The 21,402-nt window shown below is 41.9% G+C and overlaps 1 protein-coding gene across 1 annotated transcript in view; it reads left to right on the top strand.

Moving 5' to 3' along the window:
* The window catches only part of TOM1L1 (target of myb1 like 1 membrane trafficking protein), a 157,084-nt gene that overhangs the window by 22,652 nt on the left and 113,030 nt on the right, over window positions 1-21,402 (top strand). The window contains exon 2 of the mRNA XM_042865097.1: window positions 20,968-21,165. The gene's annotated coding sequence lies outside the window, so the exon portion shown is untranslated. The remainder of the gene's footprint in view (window positions 1-20,967; window positions 21,166-21,402) is intronic.

Below are 21,402 nucleotides of genomic sequence, written 5' to 3'. Positions count from 1 at the left end.
AGAGGATGGAAGCAGCCCAGACCTGAGGAGTGAAACACTGCAGACCTTCACTGAGGATGAGTGTCTTAAAACTCATGGCATTGAAGATCTCGTTTAAGGCCAGGCATGTTTCCAGACAATAATGGACATTTTGTCTCATTTTCAAAGGCAGCAATTCCTAGCACCCGCAGAAAGGGAAAAAAATACCGCTGCATTTTCAAACAGTGTGATTTAGACTTGGAAACTGAGAGCTTTTTACATTTGATCTGTATTTAAGAGATACAGATGATGATTTTTCTGGCTTTTTTGGACTAGGTTTCCACTCACATAAAACTTTGAAAGCTCTGGAGTTTCACTTTAAAAGCTAAATCACATTTAAATTGTGAGGGCATAGACTAGCCCATGGAAATGCTAATGCTATTTTTCTGCTGTTTAAATGCCAGCCAGCAAAAGCGGAGCCAGGGACTTGTGAGTCCCCACTGAACAGTCTTTATTTTTTATTTTTTTGGCTCTTGGCAAAGTACAACTTTCTCACTAATTTGCGAAGAAGAAAATTGCTTTGGGGCATAAGCCTTCAACAGAGGACTTAAGCTCATTTTCGGTAACAGCATAAACTTAATTTCACATATCTTATAGTTAACACACATTAGCGTTGGCAGACTGTCTTTTAGGGTTTCATCAGTGAAAAGGAATCCTTTTGTATGTATAAAAAATGTCTTGAATGACAAGATAATGACTAGCAGGAGGGGGACCAACTTTTTACACGGCGTGGTAGTGATGTGACGTGGGGGATTGGCTTTAAACTAGAAGAGGGGAGATTTAGGTTAGATTTTAGGAAGAAAGTCTTTACTCAGAGGGTGGTGATGCCCTGGAACAGGCTGTCTGGAGAGGCTGTGGATGCCCTGTCCCTGGAGGTGCTCAAGGCCAGGTGAGATGGGGCCCTGGGCAGCCTGAGCTGGTGCCTGCAGCCCTGCCCGTGGCGGGGGGCTGGAACTGGGTAATTTTTAAGGTCCCCTCCAACCTGAGCCATTCTTTGATTCTGTAATTGCAGAGTACTTCATCTTTTCGCGTGTGGGTGAATATAAATGGTTCAGGTTTGCAGGAGACTTGGAGACACTAATGTGGGACTGTTAAACTAAAATTCATTGTGATGCAGTAGACATGTCAGATGGGAGTTTTGCCAGTACAAACTTCGGAGCTATATTCTTTTGTAAGGGCATAACTTTCCTGCCAAGCACAGAATGTAAGTAGAAACATCAATATTAGAGTCAGCAGTAGCTAACCAAAAAGTTGAACGTGTCCTCTGCATTTCTGTGAGTCATCTGTCAGCAGCTGCAGGCAGCCGTTTGCAGAGACCAGCACGTGGTGAGCTGGGTTTGGCCAGTTCTGAGGTGCATGCATATATGTTTCCAACAGGCTGGATGCTGCCCATTAAAATCACTGAAGAGCGAGCCTAGTCTCCCTCTATGTCCCCAAGTAGACCAGATTTATAAATCACAACTTTATAAAAACCTAGTTATGGTGGTGATGGGGCTGTTGCCTCCCACTTTTTAGACTGCTTTTGTTGTATTTTTTTCAAGCTCCTCAAAGCGGAAATTTACATAAAACCAACCAAACAAAAATGCAGAGACTAAAATACAGGACGCTTGTTGTGACACTCCTAACATTGGTAGGGTCCACATTCCATGTTCCCATTTCTTTTTTTATTCTGCAGTATTTTTTGTAATGGCTGTTGCATCACAATGATTCCAATGCACTCAGAGCATTCCTGAAGAAGAAAGGAGAAGAAAGGAGGCACAGAGGGACCATGGGGACCATGTTTGCTTTTTTTATTTTTTTATTTTTTTCCCAATTAAAAAAAGGCCTTTTAAAAGTAGGAGGTAGTGGAGAACAGTTTTGCCATAACCATACATATTTCAGTATTTCATACATCCTTAAAGTCTTTTCCAATGTTATTAATTTTTCATTAGGTACACCACATAAATGCAGTCCACAGATATGTTCCATGATCCCTCCGTTCCTTACTACAAACTCTGCCTCTACTAAAGGGCAGCATTTTAAGGAGTGAGAGCTTATTTGTATAGGAGACTGAGACAGCACTGATGAATCAGTTAGTGTTTCTGTTGTGTATTTGAAAGATGTGCATGTATATTTAATATGTTCTAATATTTGATCTTCTGCATAAATAGTTTGGCTAGATTACTGGTATTACTGATTTGATGTATTGCTCCCTTGGAGCTCACATTATGTACTAATCCATGTTGAGATCGGGTTAATCAGGTTAATAACACATAGAATTTTTTTCTATGTTTCATTTCTATAAGTAACTTGGGATGCTGAAAGGTTTGACCTACCTTCTTCTCAGAAGCTGGTTTTCTCTGGAATGATGAGCTGACACTATCTGAAACCTGTTCCAAAGGCAGCCTGTTTCTAGGTGCTTCGACAGCAGCACATTGGGGTGAGGACATTGCCAGTGCATAACAGCACTGCTGCTTAATCTATATGGGGACCACACTGAGAGAGCAAGAAGACGTGAAAGAGTGCCGAAAGGAGGCAAGGTATTTAGTGGGTATTCCTGTTAATGAATTCTAATTGTTTAGATGAAGGCAACAAGCTCCACTGCCACCCAGCATGCGATGGGGCAGAGACCACAAAAGGGTGTTCTGACCTGCAAGAGGGCCTCTTTGCTCTGGGCTTTAATGCATGACTGAATAACCACCAAATCCCTCACAAGTGTTTGAGGAGATGCTGTTCACTGCTCTCCTCCTGGCAACTCAGGAGTAGACCTGAAATGGTTCTTCCCTCCTGCTTCCCAGGAACAATGTCCCAAGGGAAGATCATTTTCCGCTCCAATAAACAGGATTCGTAACACTTCCCATTGCTGTGTCCTGTTTCTGGCACAAAAGTGCTAATGAGAACAGTAAACGACAATTAGACATGCAGGTGCAATTGGTGTAATGAGGAATACAGGTGAGGATTGTCTCAGTTGTCATTTCCATCACGTTAAATTGCAAGCCTGGCATCTTGTGTGCCTTCCAGCAATGCCGATTCTGAGCATTAAGGATGAGCCTGGTGGGAGCTCCTCAAGCAGCTGTTTGGTAATTCTGGCCAGGAAGCACTCTCCCCACAAGCAATATCACACTCTGCTCAGTTTGTTAAATATATGGTGAGGGATTTACAGGCTCAGGCTGGGAGAGCTTGGTGGTGTAGCTCTGTATCATGCTAAAAAAAAATCCACCTCCAGAGAGAACAATCCTTTCAAAAGTTCTGTGATACAAAGGGTGCTGGGTGCACGTTTCCCCTCAGGGGGCAGAGGCTGTCACCTGCATGTGGGAAAGAGCTGAGTGATCCTGAGCAGCCTTTCTTATGCTCTTCAGACAGCAGGACCTGGTATGAGCAGGATAAGCATGTATTTCGGCTGGTTACGTTATCTGCCATTGACTTCTTGTTAACAAGGCTAACTGTTCAGTTACCTGGTGCTGCTTTATTAGTTATGGATTTGCTCTGCCTGTATGCCAGACTGCATACAGCAGTGGTAAGGCATCTTAAAAACCAGTCCTGCTGGAACTTGGGTGTACATTTGCTGTTGAGAGGTTGTATATAGTAGCCTCTCTTTGCTCAGAAACACTCATACAGACAAACTGCAGATCCCACACAAGCACCTACCTTTCTCTTTTGATGTAGGAACTTTCAGGGAGAATAGCAGTAGTCAAAAAGAAGAAATAGAACAAATCCAGTTCTTCTTGTACCACTTCTTATTACCCAAGCAGTATTGCAGCATGAGGTGCTGGGCAGGCTGTTGAATTGGATTAGATCTTGTGCTTTTGCTATTCTCATGGAAGTTATCAAGCTTCCAGCAGGTATGTGCATTTGCCAATATACATGCTGCAAAAACACCCACAGAACTGTGTTAAGAGGAATACTCTCTTTTGTTGCAGGTTACGATTTTGCCTTCTTGCTAACAGGTTTTTGCAGCATCTTGAAAATAAATCTCTTGGAAATTGCCAGCGTGGGCCCTGCTGCTCTATCTTACTTTCTTTCCAGATCTTTCCTTGAACATTCAGTGAGCATTAAGTTGTTTAACAAGGTATGCCAGTTGGCAATGTAAATATATCTTTTATTCCCCTGCAAAGAGCTTTGAAATAAAAATGTACAAGGCAATGAAAATTAATAGGAAGGCAGTACTGTATGTGCTAATTCCACTTTACTCCTAACGGTTCTGTGGAAGAGGCAGCATGCTTTGTTTTTGTTTTGCAGCAAGGTGTGTGGCTTGGCAGGGTGGGTGGTGCAAACTGCAGCACAGGCAGACAGTGTCAGTAGGATGCAGCCCCTGAGATGGGAACGTTGCTCTGTGGGATCTAGTCTGTAAGATTTTGACAAAGTCTGAAGCTGAAGGAGAAATTCTTTCCATGATTGGTGATACACAAAGTGAAGGTTCCATTATGGACCAGAAGAATTTGAAGTGAAAGGCACAAAAGAAGAGAGCCCCGCTCTTCATCCTCTTCCTTCTTTTTTCCATCCTTAATTTCCACAGCTGTGACTTCCCAGCTGTCTCCTGAGCCCTGCTTCTCTCTGAGCTTTGCCCTCAAATGGAATCCTTGTTACTACTTGTAGGAGGGGAATTAAAAAAAAAGCCTCAGTGTTAACCAAGGCCTCAGGAAATCGCTTCTGGGGGTGGAGCTTAAGTACTAATCTTTCAGCTGTTAATTGGCACTCCTGGACACACTGGTAAACCCCTCCTGCAAACACTCACCTGTTGGACACCGTCTCTGCTTCAGTTGCCATTTTCATTTCTGCCTTGGAGCTCTCTTGGCCACCCTCACCATTCATCCCTAATGCTGTACGTACAGTGGATTCATCAGATCATAACTAAATATTTCCCTTTTCTCTGCTGCCCAGGATGGAAGTACAGAGAGGCCTTCCCTTAATGCATGCTTTAATTTTGGCTTGGTTTTATTCCCCCTGTTCCATAGGCTGCTCCTCGTTCCCTTTCCCCACTGCTTGCTGCCTCCCTTGGGGCCGGATGTGGGATGGGGAGCTCAGGGCTGCAGCAGGGCAGAAGGAAAGGGCTGCCCTGTAGCCAGAAGCTCCGTGCTGAGGCCGCTTATGCTGAGAGTGGAACTGCACTTTTAACATATGTTTAATTACATAATCCACCATGGTGTAAAGATACCTGAGCTGGCTCTGAATGAGCTGCCTTCCTCATTCCCTAAGTCCCAGATGCAGTATAGCTTCATTAGTGTGGCAGAACACCCAAACTAATGAGTTTGGGTAAAGCTGATGCTGCTGTATTGCCTTCCGTTCTGATGCTAGCTCATTTCCAGCCAGCTGAGATATCTAAGTGCTTCTTTGCATGACACAGATAAACCCTAAATAACCTGTGCAGTGCTAATGGGGAGTCCACTAACAAATCTCTGTTTCCTGTGCTACCCTTCTGGTCACCAGACTAAGCCTGTTAACATCTGACTTAGTATTCTGGATATAAGGTGTGTTGCTGTGTGCAGCCATTGCACTACTTCCTGTCTCGTGGAAGTCATGGGAGTTCGCTATTCTGAGCTGAAGGGAAAGGAGACAGGCAGGTAGTTCTGGAGTTGAAAGGAGAAATTTATTTCACTGCAATTTCTGTTCATTTGAGGGTTTGTTTCTTTTTTCATTTTCTTTTCCCACTTTTTCTTCTAGTACACTTACCAGATGTTGAGAACATTCGTTGTCATTCCTTAACTAACATGAAAGCCTCAGGTATTTAGTGCTTCTCTAAGCTGTAAATCTGAGAAGCCCCTTTGGAAATAGCAGCTACAATATGCTAACAATGACTGCATCACACAATACATTGAGATGAAAAGGAGATTGTTTTCTTGATCTCACTTCAGAAGACTGGCATGTCTCCTGGCAGAGCTCATTTGAGAGTTGCTCTCTGTAATTAAGGAGCGTATCATCATGCATAGAGGGCATGGTTGAAAGAAGGTCTCTTGGAGACTGAATTGAAGTAGTGCAGACAACCTTAATTTTTGGCATTTCCTAATGTTCAAATCCTTGGTTTGCAACTTTAATAGTTTTTCTTTCTGTGAAATTATTTGCAAACAATTTCCTGCTTGATTTCTTGTATCGATATTCTCAGTCAACTTAAAGCTGTCATCAAGTGACGTGTAATTCTTGGTGAAATAGAACATCAGCAAGACCGGCCCAACTTATAAATTGGATTGCTTGCACACTAGCTATGCCTGTAGGCTGTGGGGTTTGTTTTGTGAGGCCCCCCCTCCACCTCCCTCCCCTTTTGGTGTCTGGATTATGAAATAGTGCATCAGACTATCGAACTAAGAATTCCATGGTTAGGAGTTATCTGGTTTCTTCCCTTACAGTACACTTCTTCTTTCAAGCCTGGAAGAGCTATTTTAGTCTCTCTCCTTGTATTTGGCTTCATGATTTAAATCTGTCTGATCTATTTATGATTATTAGTGCAATCAGCCGCCCTCATCTTTGGACTAATTAATTATGATAGTCCTGACAACTTTCTTCTGGAAGCACAAAAATAACTTGGATAGGCAAAAATCAAGGAAAAAGACTCCAGAAGATGTTCTTCTGCATTCCAGTCGTATCGTGTTCCTGCATTTCTGGCGGGTGTAGCAGCTCCTTCACAAGTAATACACCGGAATGGCTCGGTGTGGAAGCAGCTGTGTTTTCTCAGTGGCAATCTGTAGGACTCAAAAGCTGGAAGCAGGTCTGCAACACTGTCTCTGTTGTGCTTTAAATCAGGGATATTTGTGCTTGTGTAGATAGCATTTCCTACAATTTAGGGGGGTTTAGTGCAGTGCTGAGATAGAGGGATTGCAGTCCTGTCTTATTGCCACATGGTGCCAACTGTTAATATTACACCAGTGATTCCTGGATCTGTGTTAAATACAGAATAGATGCAGGAAAAATACCAGGATGGAAATGCGTTCAGTTGCCTTATGCTGTACTGCATAAGATGTTGAGGTCCTCTGGAGTGAATTTGATGAAAAATTCTCAAAAGAAGGCTTAGATCATCTGGTTCATGGGCAGGCCTCAGAATTCCTCCTCTGTACTCCTAGACCGAGGTCAAGCAACTTGCTTTTCTCTAAAGCCACTCTGTCTGAAAGACATCTGATACATCATAATTTTCCACAGGTTAATTAGTGCAGAGGATAGGGGATAGGATGGAGCTGGGTAGTGGGCAACATGAGAAGGGCAATAAAGATGTCCAGGAGTTGTAGGACTCCTCAGATAACTGAAGTCGAGTGTTTTGTCTAATTATTTCAGTTTAGACTTTCTAGATTTCAGAATATGAACAATGCAGAAAAACAGCTTTGAGCACAGAGAGCACTTTGTACCCAGATAGTTCAGTATAAGGTAACATCTTCTACGTCATTCCCTTTATCTTGTCTAATCAATGTTAGACTTAATGCAGTGTGACTTTTCAAGTGATTAAGGACCTGGTTGGGGACATTAACAATGTAAAACTTTATTTGCATTTACACTAATGATTTTATAATGAGAGTTTTATTATATTAATGAAGACTGCTGAGAGAAGAGGGGAAAAACAAAGCTGAAACTCCCCTAATGTCTTTCTTTAACAGAGTATCCTCTGCTAAGACTTTGTTGACATAGTTACTTGTTTGCATAAAGGAAAATATGAATGTTTGGAACTATTAATTACTGAATGCTCAATGTACTTTATGATAATTACTACATAAATTATTTTAGGGGGGTTTTATGGAAAACTATTTATACCACAATTCAGAAGGGAGATAAAAGTACTTACATAGCTGCATTTATATCATAATGGTGCAATACCTCAATAACAAAATGTGGGATAAAAACACCTGTGAGAATAGCTTACCTATAGGAAGGCGTATCCTGTACCACGTCCAAATGCTGCCTGAAGGAGAAAGTTAGAAACAAGCAAACAAGCAAACAAGCAAACAAAACCAGAGCAAACCAAACCGTACTGTTGGAATGGAATGCACTTCTTCTGAAGCAAGTTTTGTCTCGCGCTGGGGAACGTAATAGTGTAGGAAACAAGCAGCTTCACTCAACCTGCTTTGATTTTCAGTGCAACTCTGAGGTAACCTTCATGGAAATAGCCATATATCAGCAGCTTGCTATATTTTCACAGTTTATTTTCCCTAAAACTTTTCTGAAAAGTAGGAGTTCAAAACATGTGATCTTTTTTATGGCTGTGTCAGGTGTAGCCCTGGCATGAAACAATGACTGTTAACAAAACAGAGAAATCCACTGAGAATGTAATAAATTTGATTATTTAAGGAGAAAAAAAAACAACATTGCAAAACCTATCCATAGTGTTTTCATTCTATTTCATGTCTTCACCTGAGCTCTCTTGTTTGATTTCCTCTTTGCCTCCCCTTCCCCCAGCATAGTTAGCATCAGCAAGCTGGTTTTCTGTAATTTTTGCAAATGATTGGTTAGAGTAATCAGGTTTCTTGGCAGACAGCCCTAAAAGTCAGCTTGCTGTCAAGAGATTTAATTTCATTGCATCTTACTCTAACACACATGATGTGACCTGTATTAATCAGGAATGCTAGGAACAGAGCTTGGGGAATTAAGAACACAGTCAGGCATCAGGAGACCGTAAGGCTCCCCAAAGCCCCAGAGGTTTGTAACCTGAGTGTCCTGACAGAAGCAGGTAAACATATCAGATGAGATCGCTTGCATCAGAAACAGTGTTGCAAGCAGGAGCAGAGAGGTGATTGTTCCCCTATATTCAGCACTCGTGAGGCCGCACCTGGAGTACTGTGTCCAGTTTTGGGCCCCTCACTGCAAGAAAGATATTGAGGCCCTGGAACGTGTTCAAAGAAGGGCAACAAAGCTGGTGAGGGGTCTGGAACACAGGCCATATGAGGAGAGGCTGAAGGAGCTGGGAATGTTCAGCCTGGAGAAGAGGAGGCTCAGGGGAGACCTTATTGCTCTCTATAACTTCCTGAAGGGAGGTTGTAGTGAGCTGGGGGTCGGCCTCTTCTCTCGTGTCATTAGTGATAGGACCAGGGGGAATGGTTTCAAGCTACGGCAGAGGAGATTGAGGCTGGACATGAGGAAGTATTACTTTTCAGAAAGGGTGGTCAGGCACTGGAATGGATGCACAGGGAGGTGGTGGAATCACCGACCCTGGGGGTGTTCAAGGAAAGACTGGATGTTGCGTTGAGGGACATGGTTTAGTAGGAGCTATTGGGAATAGGTGAACGGTTGGACTGGGTGATCTTTTAGGTCTTTTCCAACCTTAGTGATTCTATGATTCTATGATTCTATGATTCTATGATTCTATGATCTGCTGGGACTCCTGGAGCAGCCTGTGTTCTGCAGTGATCTGAAGTGATGCTGCTGGGTAAAATGGCTCCATGAAGTGATGCTGGGTGGCGTTCTGGACATGTGCTGGCCGTTGGCTGGAATCCACGTTGGCAGACAGCAAGAGCTGGAAGAGAGAGAACCCAGAGTCCCAGTTCTTCTGAGGTCTTTTCCTAACGGCATAGATCCTGATTGAAGTACAGTGACCTCTGGAAGCTGTAGTTCAGCTCCAGCTATGACATGATGTGATTTATAGCTCTGAATCAAGTATTCTGCCCTGATTTCAGCTGGGATAGAGTTGATTTTCTTCAGTGTCTGTTACGACAGTGCCTATAGGTACCTTCCAAGGGCTACTGACGTGAAGACAAAGATAACAGCTGCATCTACTGACAAGAGAGACCCTCACAACCTCAAGTGAATCCAAAGAAAGTTGTTCCACTGGCTTTAGTGAAGGAGATCCCTTCCGGAGTACATTTCATAGATGCAGAGCTGTAACAATTTTAGGCAATGATGTGTACGTTAAGTAGAAATTATTTAGAGGATACAGTTACAATCAGGCTGAACGAGTGAAACTAAGAAGTGGGTTGGTCTATTGAAACCATGGTTCCTGCTTACAGCGAAGGATAGTTTTAGCACATTGAATATAACAGCATAGCAGCATGAAGTAATCCCATAAGAACTGTTTTAAGTAGTCCATTTCAAATTAGAGATCACTAGTTTTGAACTTGTAACACCTATTAATTAACCTTTCTGTCAAACTGCTTCTTCAGCACTGTCCCTCGTTACTGAAATCTTACACTGCCTTCTGCACAGGTTACTAGAAATGCGTCGTGATCCCAAACCTAACTTTGTAGTTTGGTGAAGGTAAATATTTATGGTCTTGGAAAATGCATGTTGTCATTTTCCGTCTCCAGCTCTGTATAAACAGAGCATTTAAGTGGAAATGCAAATGTTTTCTCTTCTGCACTTCTGTGAACACCTGGAAGATATATAATAGCAAAGTGCATTTTTTTCAGAGGGTTTCTTAAAATCAGTTTAAACTTCTCTAAAGATTCGAGCAGGAGGCAGCTGAAGAGAAATGAAAAAGAGTCATGCCAAGGAAATTGCATTACTGTCATTGTTAATTTGGTTTAAATAACCGTGAAAAGTAGTAGTTCATTCTCTGTTAAAATTTCCTATTGGCTTAAGCCAACTGGTGAATATTGTATTTGATAGGCTCTGACATGAAGTGTGTATTTAAATATTTATCTTTTGAATGGCCATGTTTACAGCTAACACCTTCCTCTGCCTTAAACTTTAGCAATAACGTGATACATTCCACTTCTGAAGTTGTCTCAGGTGAAACTGTATTAGCAGGTGAGGTTTTATAACGTTCTCTAAATCTCTCCAATTATGTGCTCAAATGGAGGTCAGTACTTGACAGATCAAGGTAGAAACATGTGCTATCGAAAGACATTCTCCCTTGCCTATTTGTTGGAGCCTTTTGGACTCTGCCATAGAACAGCTTTCAGTATCAGCTGGATTGCTTGGTGGCTTTTGAAATGCAGGTCTTACTGGCGTCCTACAAATTGGTCATCTTACAGAGGCGTTTGGCAGTCCTCCCCATTGCTCTGGATGTTGCAGTGTCCAGGCTGACGCTTCAAAGCCATCAGCACTGCAGAGCCAGCGTGGAGGAAGGCCGGGCCATTGCTGTGTCTTCCTTGGAAATAATTGAGTCAGTACATTGGGCTTGGTTTTCTTCTCCTTAATTGTATCTCCCAAACTGCAAAATACTTGTGAGTACTGAGAAAGAGCAACTGGAACAGGCTACAAGGCTTTGCGGAACAGGAGTGCTTCCCCTCTGGTGCCATGTAAAGGAGCACTGAGAAGCATCTACTGTCATATAAAGGATCTGTTAAATTTATTGTGTCTGCAATTGTGGTTCAGAGAACATGCTGGAGCGGGTATAAATTTTGCTGGAGTCAGCGGGGTCTCGTAAAGATGTCTCCGGAAAGCCTGCAACTCTTGAGTACAGAACTTGTTAGTGTTACAGTATCAAGGGAAGATATAAATCTGTTCTAGGTGCAGCATCTGTCCCAGGTGTGTGTGAGTCCACTTGGCACTGGATGCTGTTGTTACAATGTCAGCCATAATGAATTCAGGAAAGATTAAGCAGGATGATGTTTGTTTTAAAAAGAGAATCTCTGATGGCTGAGTTCCAGGGAAGCGGGTGGCAGCGTGGCAGACATGGGGGCCAGCCTTCCCGTGGGCAGGGAGCAGCACAGGGCACAGCCCAGTCCTTCTGCACGCCTGGCTCTTGGTGCTTCAAGGAGCCTCTGCTCATCTGAGCGTGAAATACGATTGCAGATCCTCAAAAGCAGCGGGGGAATGTAGTTAGTCTCTTTACCTGGAAGAATGAAATCCAAATGTTTTTTTCACATGATGCTCTCAATTATACTTTTGCATGCAAGGGTACTTTTCCCAATTGTGAATGCTTTAGGCCAAATAGCTGCAAGATTTCTTTCATGTTTTTGTTTTTTTTTGTGTGTGTGTTAAAATGATTCATCTTGGTGAAACTGATGTGGGATTTTACCATATCAAGGTGTATCAATGAGCTGCTCTGGAAGGCAAGCCCTACTTTGCCCCAGGTATTTTTTTTCTCCACTGCCAGTGAAGGAAATTGATTGATAGCAATTAGTCTTACTGGTGGCACACGTGCTAGGCTTGTACTGAATAAGTTCTGCAGGCTTTGTCTGATTTAATTCATTTGTGTCTTCCTAGGTTAATCGAATAGTTGAAAGGAAGGTGATCAGAGAATACCAAGTTCTATGAGTCTATCAGTATTCGGAACAGTTGTTTCTAGCTCTGCAAATTCACCTGAGCTGATGCACATACATTAAGAGTAGTATTTATTGCCCAGGCAGATTTTTATTTTGTCTAAATGCAGTGATCTCGCAATTAATAAAGCTCTTAGCAGAAGCTTTTTGCAGAAAGCAGTGTCCTTCACAGAAAGGCCAAAGTCATTTCACAAAGAAAATTTAATGCTTTAGAAAGATGTGGAAGAAAAAGCAGCCTGATGCTCAAAATTACACTACTTAATTTCTGGTTTCGTGCATTTTTAATTGAGTTACTTCTGATTTTCAACTTACTAACTATAAGCAGTTCCTTCTAAGTGCATCATACGCTTTTCTCTGATCTTGAAAATGCTGTTTTCTAAAGCGCCTTCTAAGGGTGGCATCTAAATACAAGTCGCCTTTGGTCAGAGATACATCTGCTGTGGTGGTGCAGATGGCTTTCTGGAGGAAAAACGGCACTTGTTTTGTTCAGTGCAGAGTTTTGAAGACTGAATTTCGTACCACAAAGGAAATCAGAGGTGCTCAGGGTTGTTGTTCCTAATAGCAAGTGATGCTTCTGCTTCTGATGGTCAGCATCCTAAAATAAAGGGATACCAGGTGATGATGTCCAGATTGTCCTTTATATCCCATCTGCTTTAGCTCTGCTTTGGAGAAGTTTTACCAGACCTGTAACCTGAAGAAGAGCAGTTGCAACATCAAAAAGAATCTTGGCCTTAGCCCTCATAGCTGTGTGTGCAGGGTGCAAAGAAACCCAGCAGCACTCGGTCATGGAGAGGACTGCAGAACTGCAGGAGGCAGGACGTAGAGCTGGAGGTTTACTGGGGAGCACAGTGAAGTTCCATCCTTTTAATATGTAAAAGTTAATTAAGAAAATAATTGTATTAATCTCATTAAGGTTGCTTGTTTTAACAAGCAATAAAATTTATAAATAATTAAACAACTTGTGAAGCCATGTGCATGTGAGTTATTAATGCAGGCCTGGGGCACATTAGAAGTCATGATGTTGAAGGCAAATTGACTTTAATCAAAAGACTTGCATTAATTACTTAGTCATTCCCACCCTATCTTTTTCTTGACATGATAATATCAGCTTCCTTTGTTTAGTTTTGCTTCACATGAGCAAACAAGAACATTTTGGGGACAAAAAAGTTGAAAAGTTGCAGTATAGATTTTAACTTAATTAAATTTGCTGAAGTTGAGTCTGTTACAGTCCCCAGCCACAGTGCTTGGATTTTGAACATCATAAAGAACTTCAGCTCTTGGAGTTCCCCAGCACAGTCCCTGATGATGATGGGCAGAGTTTTCATACATGATGTGTTAATCAAAATGACTTCTGAGGAAGCTTGGTAGAAGATTTCTGCCTGAACTTGTGTAAGCCAAGCAGAAAGAAGCCAGGCTGTCCTTAAATTCATACCTGGATTCCTATTCATTGTTTTTCTACTTCTTGATCTTGGTCCTCTTGTAGGCCTTCAGAATAGCTGAAATGAAGCCCTGGGAAAAGCACCAGAATGAAAATGAGGTTGAGCTCATCGTGTTTCTTTAGGAGGAAGTGTTCTGTGATGAGTCACCTGGAAGAAAGGAAGTGGAGGAGCATCTAGGAATATGGCAGAAATTTGTTTATAATCCAAGTTTCTTCTACAAAAAGGGATTTCCTCAGCTTATTCTTGGACCATGTCTGCAGGTGCTCAGCCCATGGTTCTGCCACAGACACAGGAACCAAGCAGCTGCTCCCATTTCCATCCCTTAGGACAAGCATAGCCTTCCTGAGCTCTGAGCTTTATTGGAAAACCTGTATACCCAAACCTTGTTCTTTATTCTTTTTCTGTTCTGAAATCAAATGCTGTGTTGCTGCTTCTAGAAATCTTGCAGTTAGGCACGATGCAGATTGAAAAGCTGGCCCTCGGTGCTGTGCTGGTTTAATTGCTAAATGAAGACAAGCACCTGACAAAAATGTTAGCAGCATGACTCGTACCAGATGCAGAGTTGCTTATTCATTCAAATGAAGCAAAATTCTAATTAACAGGAGTGGATTTGATTGTGTAGGCTGTTCATGCTAGCATCTGGCTCAAACATTCTTTGCAGAAAAATCAAACCCTGTCCTTAACTGCTGAAGAGCTTCGATGCAGTGCAGAAGATTTACCTGGTGAAGCAAGTTTCAAGACTTGTGATGAATAATTTGTTGGGTGGGTGAGAGCATCGCTCATTTTCCAGTTCCTATGGCTGGCTGTGGGTAATGCTAGGCTCATATGGGTAAAACAGGATCTCTTTATTATGTATACAGTAATGATACTGAGCACCGTGATTAAAAATGATCTCTGCATACGGATGGCTGTGAGTCATCCACCAAAGTGCAGTCCTGCAGCCCAGATCCTGAACTGCCAACCCAATTCTAAGTTTCACCAGTGATGCTAAAGCAAAATCTAGGCAGAAGTTAAGCAAAGTGTAAATAATGACATTTAGCAGAGCAATATCAGCTCACAGTTTTCAAAAAACAGTATTCTGGGAGAAACTTGCATGGTTTCAGGAGTTGACACATTCCGCGCAACAGCATTTGAAAGACAGCAGTGAATCATTTTTTTTTTTGTCTTGGTGGGGGTGAGGGAGGCGGTCTGATCTGCTTTAAAAAAGAAAAAGAAAGATCTCATGTAGAGAAGACATGCAGCTCCTCTAGAGTTCCCTCTGCTTTATTGGAGTCATCACAGCCTAATAAGCACTTGATAACAGACACGTCGGTAAGTGAAGTGTGTGGATGGAGATGCTACTACTGACATCCACAAAGCTTTAAAAATGCGCCCTACTTTAAACTGTAATAAAAACATCAATGGAGATACATTTTGCAGTGCCTGTATATCTAAAGTAGGGTAGACTGGAATAGCTCATTTTTCTGAGTTTCCAGGGAATACATTCTCATATGCAAATTTTACAACTATTTTGACAACGAGTGCATAAACATGCAGAATAAATACAACTATCAGCTAAAAAGTATCTCTAGACATTGTCATTTTCATTTAGGTTTGCTGATGATATACAAAATAATCACGGGAATATATTTACTGCGAGTAATGCAGGTTGCTATGGTATTTTGTAATATTAAAAGCATAAATTCCCTCATATGGAGAAAGGACTGCAAAATACAGAAACTTCGTACAAGTGGAGAAAGCTGTCAGTGCATGCCATGGACAGGGCTTACTGTAAAGGTGGCATGTTCAGGTGCTTGATACCACTTATAGAGGGATATCCAGGGCTTTGCCAGCTCCAGAAGTGCCCAGGGTGGTTGGCACTGCTTGCTGTCTCCACTTCCAAATGTTAATAAATCCTTTATCTTATGAATTATTTCTTGTCTTATCAGGAATCCTTGGAAGCGCCTACCTGCCTTACTCAGTAGTAGTAGAGCAGTTCATACCCTTACAGAAGATGCTAATATTCCCAAAATAGCTCTGCAGGTGTAAACAATTGCTCTCTAAAAATGTGTGAATGCAGTTAATGCTGAAAAGAATGCACAGAAATTGTGAAGCTGAAGCCTTAAGAAGCACAGTCATAGTGAAGGGAAGTGATGGTGATGGGAGCAGCTTGCTGCAGTGCATGGGTGAGCCCAGCCCTGGGGTCCCCTGGGGCTGCCTCATCCCCAACTTATAGGCTGCATATTGGAAAAAGGAGCATGAGCTCATGAAGCAATTGCTTTTAAAAATCCCCTCCCTATCACCCCCAAGGGAAAAGATTTGCATTTCCATCTTTTTAATGCTCATTCCTGTGCTATTTATAAGAACTTGTTTTGTAATCCCAGCACTTTATGAACCTTAATTACTCTGAAATGTGCATCATTGCCCTTTACATGGGTTATATAACACACGCAGCAGAACGCACCAAGCTGCGTGTGTACTTTGGTTGCATGAGGGATGAATGAGGCCTGCTGTGTGCAAGTCACAGAGCACAATGTTCCAACTTCTCTTGTCCCCTTGGGCTCATTCCTGGCATGATAACCTGGATCTGGAAAATACCCATCGATACTATCTACTGGACACAAAAGAACTGAAAGAGAAACCTAATGTGTTGCTTTTTTTAAACTGTTGTATAGTATTAATGATTAACTTAGAGAAAAGTGTGCAATCTGCTAATTTTGGGAGAGGTACACATGGCCATTTCTTAATTCATTCTAACTTTACTGTTTTCTATGTTCTATACCTTTATGAAGACACTTACACTTCCTTCAGATGAAACAGCTGTTATATGAAGGAATGAATTTTAAACCTGAAGAACATCTATGCCACAGGGATGAAAGAGGGAAGTTGTTTGAATGTAGTATATGACTATGAAAACCTTAGCTGTATGAGAGGAGGGCAGCAAGGTATTCAGGCATCCATCTGCCCTGCCACACTGCTGCTTGCAGCCCTATGGCACTCCCCCTTTATTCCTTCTAACCTTTACCTTCTTAATATTGGCTTCTTGCAGCAGAGGAAGGGAAGGTGACTGTTGTAGCCAGCTTTTTACATACAGCTGTGTATTTGGGCTTGTTTTTACTTTGTCAAATTAAATAAATTGGAGTGAAGCCCACTAAAGGCTTGGAGGAAAAAAAAAAACAACACAAGAGTTTGTGAAGAACTTAAAGAATGCAGTAATGTGTGAAAAAGGGTGGTCAGCAAGGCTTCCTGCTTTCCTCTTTGCTAAAAGTGAGGGAAAGTCTTGGAAGCGTGCTGTGTACGTTGGAGTTAATGGCTTGAAACAGCCAGTTTCAAGGCAAGATGAGAGAAAAGCGCCTGGTGCACAATGATGTGATGTGCAAACCTTGCCATCCAGCAGCCTCAGAAGCCCAGTGCCCTTCCCAGGAGCGTCCACCTGTGAGCAGGAGGATTGCAGTGCTGTGCAGCCGCTGAGCTGCCTTGGTGCAGCGCTTCCCTGAGCTGCATCCCAGCATCCCTCCATTGGCATGTATTTAATGGAGAATGGATGCACATGTCAGATCGTGTTGTGTGAGGTAATATTTAGGTCTTAAGCAACTTGCTGTAATTACTGTACGTACTTTTGACAGGACAATTTTTAATTATTTTTTTTAAGAACAAAATTACTGGACGCATTTTGAGGCACTAATATAATAGTATGAAGTTGATGTTAAATGCACAAACATCTTAGTAAACTGAAAGCTTTAATTCTTTGGTTAGATGGCACAATCTGTTATCCTAAATTAAATTTCTAAAGGAGTATTTTTTCCAGATATTACATACTTCATAGCTGACAGGGACACCATCTAATTAGCTATTTATATGCAAGGCATACTGGGGGATAATTAGGAACATGGATTATGCAAAGGCAATCAGACTGACAGAGGGCAAAGGAAGCTAACGTATTAAATCAAGTTTGTATATATGCTTATATGGTTTATCATGTGTCGTTTGGGTTGTATTACATTAATACTTCATTTAATATGTTGTTATGCATATTACTATAATCCACTAATTTGTAAATTAAACATGCACCCTCCTAAATACAGTATCTGTTGGCCCAATGAATTACTTAGGCCTGCAGGAAAATGCTTAATTAAGTTACATATGTATTCCACCTCTCAGGAACTGCCCTGCACATCTCTGATACATCTGCTGTCTGTCTCAGGTCCAGGCTTTATGGGTTATTGCTGTTCCCACATATCTTATCACATACTCAATGTTTGGATTGCCAAAGCAATGGTGGGTGCACTTTAAAATGTGTGGGAAGTAGTTGCTGGGTCAACCAAAAAGAGGGTGAAATGAGGAAATGTTCTTGTCTGGAGTTACAGAGGGGAGAAACGCCGTGTGTTTGAGTGCAAGCAGATGGAGAAGAGGGTCATTTGTTGTCTAAAGATGTGTAACGTTGATGTGCAGCTTAGCTGGTGTAACTAATGGGAGAAGTAGGCTCCTAAATGAGCTGCTCCTGCGTGCTCTAAAGATGGTTGATTTGAACCCTTTTTACCAAATCTAAGTTTTGTCTGGTCAGGCAAGTGCTGTCTCACTGAACAGCAGATTGAACATCTCTCTCAGGTGTGTAAGTAGATAAAGCTTCACCCACTTTGTGACCACCTTGGGCAGTCGGATGCTTTAAACAAAGGGTTGGGTGGTTCTGAATGTCAGCCTACGTCCATTCATACACCTACACAGGTCAATACAGATATTTCTAAAAATTCAAAATTAACAAATCTAAAATTTGTTTTGTTGGCATCTGGCAGGTCTAAGCTTCAAGAAGAAATTATCTTCAGTTTTTATGATGAAAAGAATGGCACACTTTTGAAGGCCTTACTGTAGGAAAATCGTGTGGCAGAAGCAGATGGGTAAAAGCAAGGGATGGGAATGTTTGTACAGCACCTGTGAGACTTCAGTAGCCTTTGATCCAGGAGGAAAGAGGAACGTGTTGTGTTTTGTCCTGAGTGACACTGAAACCAGCAGTGCTTGGTTCAGATTCATGGCTTTTGTTCTCTTGCATTTCGTTCTGATGCTGTGGCCGAGCATTTGTGCATCAGTAGTGCTGCTCCTGGGGAGCCATCAGCTGCGTTTTCACCCAGAGCTGATGTGCTCTTGTAGGAGTCTTAGACACAGCTGCTGGAATTGCTTTTGAGAAAATACTCAGGTAACAGCCCTTCCTCCTCACATCTGGCTGTGTCTGACCCACAGTGGCTCCAGGTGGGTATCAGTGAATTTGGGTGAGGGGCAGCAGAGATTTCCTCTTCGTAGCTTAGACCTCCTCAGAAAGCTCTTGTGGTGAAACCGGAGCCATCCTCCAGCTCCCTGCCCCTATTCTGCTTCTGAGAGCGTGCTTCCCAAACACCACAGCCTCTCATTTTATTCATGCCATAGCCCTAGCTTCAGTAACTTCACTGGAATATGAATCTTGGCATAAATGAAAGCAGAATTTGCCTCCTGGACTTTTGTATGCTTTTAATATTTATTCGTTGGTCTATAATAGAAGAATATTTGTCATCTTAACTGAATTTCTGGATGAGAATCAATGGATCATTAGTTTTAATTACAATATATCAATGTCATACTAGTGTAATTTATATCTAATGAAATTAATGTCTAGGGTACACTCTACTGTCATCACTAAATTCTTCATGATAACTATAAATATCAAAACCTGCTTTCTTTACATTATTTACAGGTTGGTTCATCCAGTACAGTCTCATTAAACAGGCAGCATTGTGAAGGTGATTGTGTAGCAGTGTTGGATGAGGCTCATCCAGCAGCGAGCAGGGAGCAGCTCATGCAGGGAGTGGTGGATGGGTTGGCTGTGCAGTGTGCAGAAAGGCTTGGGAATCTGGGAGCTGAGATTTGCTGCTGCTATTGATGCTGCATTATACTGGTGATCTGTTCCAAGTTATTCAGTTATTCATAGCATCTGTATTTGTCTTTTTTTTTTTCCTTTCCCCATGTGGAAGTGTTTGATATAAACAACAACAGTTACTATGTCACAGGTATTTGTTGTCATTGTTAATGACAGTGTTTCATATCAGGTTTGTCGTGCTGGATGGGGCTTTAGAGGTGGTTACCTGAGCTGTCTGTAATGATCACCCTCAGCTTGCATATCCCACAATTAAATCATCTCAGCTGATTTCAGTTCTGTAGCGACAGCACAAACACACATCAAGACAAACAGCAAATGAGAGCTCACTGACAGGCAGGTGAAACAAAACTGAGTAAGGGTACAATAAGTCGTGCTTATTACTGTCTCACAGGTGGGCAACGATAGCTGCTTAATAATAGATAATCAAACAAGATGAATAATTTGCATGAAACGAAAGTAGGTGGTATTTCACTACTTTAAGAAGGGATTTCTGGAGTACATCCCACACTCACCTGCAGCAGTGATGCCACAGCACAATTCCCAGCAAGGGCTGCTCAGTGCTCAGAGTGGAACTGCTAAGAGGGAAACAAGGTTTTCTGGGGCTGTGTTTGTTTATTTATGACCATCTGTTTTCAGTCCACTCAGAGCTAGGAGGGAAGGTGTCTGTTCACCAGAATGTATGTAGACAGAGCTTGGTAAATTTCAGCTTGTGTTGGCTGCTGCTGGATGATGGATGATTTTCCAAGTCTAGATGGTAATGATGTTGCACTGATTCACTGGCAAGTTCTTCGTTCTTTTACCACAAGCTCTCCTCTCCAGTTTAAAGAGACTCAGCTTGAAGCCTAAATCTTCAGCATGAAAGCAAACAAAATCTGCTGGCCACTGACAATATGCACTTTCTACAGCTTGAGAAAATGCTTTGCTTTGCTCCAAACTAACATATTGTTCTAGGCTAAACACAGCTTCCTTTACACCTGTACATGCCACCTCCCAGGCAGCCATGCAGATTGTTCTGAGCTCTTCTTTGTCCCTGACGAAAGTGCACAGCTAATGGTGGTGACTGTGTTGAAAAATGGTATTTTGTAGCTGAGAATTTGCTCTATCAAATAGTGCTATGGTGCTTTTTTTGTGTCTGTTGTAGTTTTCATGGAAGTAAACAGGAGGCACTACTTTTGGAGTGACCTATGTAGTTTCCTGTTCTTGAAGGCTAACTGATTTAATACTCTCTGTAAGAGAGCTGTGTGCTTTGTGTGCAGTTACAGCAACTAGCTTGCCTGTGTAGTTCCCCCAAAATGGGACAATTGTGTGTTAATTTAATGTATATTATATTTCATGTTTGGTAACAGCTATAATGTCTATTGTATTCCAATAAAAATTGAGAAGGTTGCTCTTCTTATAAGAGTCATAACTTGTGAAGATAGACTAAGAATGTTTTTTTAGAAAAGAAACTAAGCCCATCAGGAACAGGAAGCAATGCAGTGTGGATTCCTTCGGATAAGTACTCATGATGAAAGTTTTCTCTTCTTTGCAGTGCGTGAAGTTCTCTGAAACATCTTCAGCTTTGCCTTCCAAAGATTCACAAGAGATTCAGGCAGAGTGACAGTGAAAAATGTTGATGTATCAGTAGCCTGGGACCCTGCTTGCTCCATTGCCCAAAGCGTGAGAGATCCCAACAGGATGCTCCCCTGCTCCTAGTCCAGTACTGGTTTCAAGTCTGCAGATGCTGAAGGTAAGTCTTGCTCTGAGCTTTGCTGCTGGCTCCAGTGCTTGCATTGCTGCTGCTACTTCCCATCATCCAGACCAGATCAAGAAGCAGAGGTAAGAATCATGAAACTCAATCTTGTTACATGCATTATTCCTACAGTTCTATATACAAAATATTTTCTCTGCAGTCCATTACATTCATCATGTTTAGATGTTGTATAACCAAGATGTTATAATTGCAATATAATCAAAAGAGTAAGGC

Source organism: Lagopus leucura, unplaced genomic scaffold (assembly GCF_019238085.1).
Source record: "Lagopus leucura isolate 7727_CA_CO unplaced genomic scaffold, USGS_WTPT01 Super-Scaffold_797, whole genome shotgun sequence".
Taxonomy (NCBI): domain Eukaryota; kingdom Metazoa; phylum Chordata; class Aves; order Galliformes; family Phasianidae; genus Lagopus; species Lagopus leucura.
The sequence above is the reverse complement of the archived record's forward strand: the minus strand, read 5'-3'. Positions and strand labels throughout refer to the sequence as shown.